The following is a 4,692-nucleotide window of genomic DNA, read 5'->3' as shown; positions in this document are numbered from 1 at the left end:
CACAACATGCATGTGTTTCTTCAAGGTGAGCAGGATTGCATCTCTCTGATTTCTTCTGTCTCTAACCTCTAGATCCTCTTTTAGGAGCTCATCTGATTAGGTCAGGCCCACCCAGGATATTACCTCTTTGATGAACTTAACTGATTAGAGAACTTAATTACATCTGCAAAATCCCTTTTATCATAAAATATAATCATGGAAGTGCTATCCAAACATAAACACAGGAGAGAGTAGTGGAGTGGTCTGCCCCAGCAGAGAGGAGCGTTTTCTCAATGACATTGTTTAGAATTGCTGCTCAATGGTGATAACAGAATGAAGAACTACTTTTAGTTAGTTTCAGTATTATTTTTAAATTCTCCGCAGATAATTCACTCCTTCACTGCCTGCACTCTGGGAGGACTTCTCTGACCATTTTCCCCATGACGCATTACTGTTTGTGGTATCAAACATTTACCTAATGAGATTGTCAACTGACAAAAATCAGAAACCAGTTAAAGAAACAACGCATTTATTTGGGATTAAAGAATTACAATTCAGGGAGGACAGACTCGGGTAGAAACCCAAACAGTGTCCCGATTACAGGAGAGGGGCTCAGGGTTTTTATGGGAAAAAGGACGAAGATGAGATAAGATATTTTTAAGAAGAGTTCATTGATGCTGACACGCTAAGCAACCCTTGGGCCTGCATGATTGGTTATTGATTCTATCTTCAGAAAGTCCAGAGTTGTCAGTCTTGTCATCAGGATGTCTGTTCTCCTTCTGACTTGTAAAACAATTGCCATTTGGGCCCAGTCTGAGTTTCCAGGAACAAGACAAGCCAGGCAGTCCCTCTGGAATGGCTGCTCCTGCTCTATTTTAAAATGGCTCCACTTACATCAATTTTTCACGACATTTGATATAGCTCAGGAGATTTTTTTCTGGCAGAATATCAAAAGTGTCAACTGTTTTTATTTTATCATAGCTGAATATGAAAAAACATAGAGAAAGTGGAGCTATAGAAGATACTGTTAAATTTCTTATCAGAATTTAAAGGAAATATAAGAAACAAAAACTTGTGCTCGCTTTGGCAGCACGTGTACTAAAACTGGAACGATACAGAGAAAATTAGCATGGCCCCTGTGCAAGGATGACACGCAAATTCATGAAGCATTCCATATTTTTCAAGAAATAATGTACAACTGAAATTTCACAATGATGTAAACTATTATGAATCTCAATTAAAAAAACAAAAAATTTAAAAAATTTTTTAAAAAGAAACAAAAAATTGCTTGTGTTGGGGAGAGGAAAATTCCTCCCTTTCCCCTCTTGCTTCTTATGGCTGGTAGAATAATTAAAATATCATGAGACAGATTAACAGGAGAAAATCCAATTTATTATGTACATACAGGAACCCCATATACGTGAAAGAGTCAGAGACAGAAAGGTAAAATGAGTTATATTACATACCACCTTGAGCCAAGGAATGGAATAGGGGCCTGGGGCTTCAGAGAAGAGGAGGGTAATTCACAGGATGATAAGAAAGCAGATACTCAGTAATTAAATATTTGCCCTGTCATAGGGATAGATCATAAAAAGTTATTTCTGATAAGAACTCTCATTATGGACGAGGCTCTAAATTTAAATTCTTTAAGAGAGCAGTGAAAGTTTCTCTAGAGTCCACAGAGTCTGAATTGCCTTCAGCTCAAAATACTCCACATGCCAAAGCAGCACATCTTAGGGCGGCCTGTCCTGAACCCCATCACTTGCTTAAAATAAAGAATTATTTCTCATACCTAGTCTTTCCAGACAGCAGAAGTTTCTCAAAGTAAGGAATGGCATCTGGACAAAGATTAAACTCAGGGCTCTTTTTGTGAAATGTGGCCGCAGGATAAATTTCAGATTGAGAGAGCGTCTGTAAACCCTGTGTTAAGGCTTCCGAAAGATTTAAGACAGTTCCTTGTAGACCTTCTCAACTAAAAAATAATGACTTCTGAGAATAATAAGGGCATGTTTTCTAGACTCTCTCAGCTAGATAAAATGATTTCCAAAGATCTTAAGGGTATGCTTCTTAGTTTTTCTTGCTCAGAAAAAAGGTCTGCTACGAATCTGAGGGACTTGCCTGTTGGGTTCTCTACTAGACAAGGACTACTAAAAATCATGCAGGTGGTAGAGGCTAGAGGAGGGAGTGTCTCAGAAAGAAATGCACCCGTGGGCCTAGTCTAATGAGGCTGACATAACAATGTGTACTATGATGATATATAAAAAGGAACAAATTTTTTTAAAATAATTGTAGCAACTTATACTGAAAGGGACAGAGAGTTAAAATGAAAAGATGTCTCATGCCCTTCAAATTTCTATGAGCAGGAAGCAGGCTGTGAAAGTTACTCAGCTGAGAGCCTGGAGTATTTCTCACGGAGAAGAATGAAGGACTCACTTTAGGGGCCCACCCAGTGACACAGGAGTAAAGTTCTCAAGTTTCCCTATGGTGGCTCGAGGTTCACCACTTTGGATCCAGGGTGCGGACCTACAAGCACGCTGGGGCAAGTGTCCCATATATAAAATAGAAGAAGATGGGCACGGATGTTAGCTCAGGGCCTATCTTCCTCAGCAAAAAGAGGAATGACTCATTTTGGAGCAGACAGCCCAAAGGATTGAGCCAAAACCAGAAGTAAACAAATCCCAGGGGGCAGAACTGGCCCTTAATCCACATAAGTTTCCTACACCCAAAGCAGGGCGAATTATCACCTGAGCCCAGCTGGATTTCAGAATTGCTCTGGAACAATGGCTTCTATGTGCCTGCTATTTCCCGCTTTAGAGGGATGTGTCTACGGCATTAATCACATTTCCCCATTCTACACTGGGTGTGTGGGAGGCAGGTAAATTGTCTCTTTGATTTGTAGATCTTCAGATTAAGGAGCATCTTAGTTGAAGAGTTTCATTCTCACCTGGACCTGATTGATAGTGAAATTCTAGACTTTAAAACTGACCCTGAGAACATAAGGAGATAAAACTTTGGAAGTCCTGTGAGGGGCTGAGTATATTTTGCACTTGAGAGGGAAGAGAATCATTGGGATCCAGAGGGGACTTGGAAGTTAGTCTCCAAAGAAGCCCCCCCTCCCAACCCCTGCAAGTGAACCTTAACCTCCCAGTGTCCACTCCCCGAGGCGATGGACGCCTCCCGCATCGAATCTTAGCTGATGCTGTATATTCAATAGATGGCAGCAGAAATTACGCTCCATGGCTTCCAACAGAAATTCTTGCATTTTCTGCATAGCTCTCTTAGAATGTTTACTGTTGGGATGCTCCATTTAAGAATCTAGATGCATGCTGTGAAAATATGAAGTGCAAGTCACGTAGAAAGGCAAGGGTGGGTTTCTGGTCGACTGTCCCAGCTGGGTTCCCAGGTGGCAGCAAGCATCATATGCCAGCCACGTGAATGAATAATCAGTCAGGCTCAGTGGTTGCAGCCTCAAGAGCTGACTGGCATCACAGGAAAGACTCAAAGCAGGAACCACCCATCTGAACTGAGTCAACCCACAGAATCCTCAAAGGTAATAATAATTGTTGTTTAAGCCAGGGTACAGAACTTTGTACTTTTCTGTAAAGGGCCATATAATAAATATTTCAGGCTTTGCAAGCTACGTGTGTTCCCTGTCATATATTCTTCTTTGCTTTTTTTAAAATAAAAATTTAAAAATGTAAAGATTCTTAGTCTATAGGTCACAAACAAACAGACCACATATCATGGCCCATGGGCTATAATTTGTGAACCCTGCTTTAATCTACTAATATAGAGTGTTTTGTTACACAGCAAGAAATAAATGGATATGAAATGGTGTGCAAAAGAATTAGCACATATGTTTTTCTATAGAGGCAGCTTCAAGGAAGATATAGTGTCTTAAATATCTATGTAATCCCATTGTTTGTAGCAGAGTAGGTAGTCATAAATATTTGTTACCTCCAATTCCCTTTAATTATTAAACATGCTTCAGTTATATTTCAAAATTCCCTTAAAATATTTTCAAAGGTATTCTCTAAAATATTTCACATTCACATAAAATAAATCCTTATATAATACATATATAACGTTTTGAAAATGAATTGAAAAAAATATCCCGCTAGTGGCAATAATGAACTTTAGGTTGATTTAGAATGCAATCTAGAGCAATAAAATGGAGCAGCCTATCAATCATGCTACTATATGGATGAAACTTAAAAATGCTATACTGAATGAAAGAATTCAGATGTGGACAATTACATATTTTATAGCTCCATCTTAGTGAAATTTCCAGAAAAGGCAAATCTAGAGCTAGAAAACAGATTAGGAGTTAACCAGGGCTGGGGATGGAAGCAGTTAGCTGTAAACTGGCATGAGAGAATTTCGAGGTTGATAGAAGAGTTCTAAAAGTGGAATGTAATGATAGTTGCACAACCCTGTAAAGTTACTAAAAACCATTAAATTGTACGATTAAAATGCATGAATTTTATGGTATCTAAATTAAATTATGCTTCAATAATTGTTGAAATATACTAAACATCCACATTTTAATTTCAATAATATGGTAAAAAGGCCAAACTCTTTTGTATCAATTTGAGAAGGACAAAAAGCTTTTAAAAAAGGTATTTTTAGTAAAAAGACATGTTCTGTGAAACACTGTCAAACATAGATTTAATGTTCTTTACTGCAACCATTTTGCAGTTAACAGATTATTTC

The 4,692-nt window shown here is 38.4% G+C and overlaps 1 non-coding gene across 1 annotated transcript; it reads left to right on the top strand.

The window, feature by feature from the left end:
• Positions 1–1,053: 1,053 nt before the first annotated feature.
• On the top strand, positions 1,054–1,160 carry LOC139078302 (U6 spliceosomal RNA). Its single transcript, XR_011531234.1, has one exon. It is a non-coding gene; the product is annotated as a U6 spliceosomal RNA (small nuclear RNA).
• Positions 1,161–4,692: the final 3,532 nt, after the last annotated feature.

Source organism: Equus przewalskii, chromosome 1, assembly GCF_037783145.1.
Source record: "Equus przewalskii isolate Varuska chromosome 1, EquPr2, whole genome shotgun sequence".
NCBI classification, from domain to species: Eukaryota; Metazoa; Chordata; class Mammalia; order Perissodactyla; family Equidae; genus Equus; species Equus przewalskii.
This window is presented reverse-complemented; position numbering and strand designations above follow the sequence as displayed.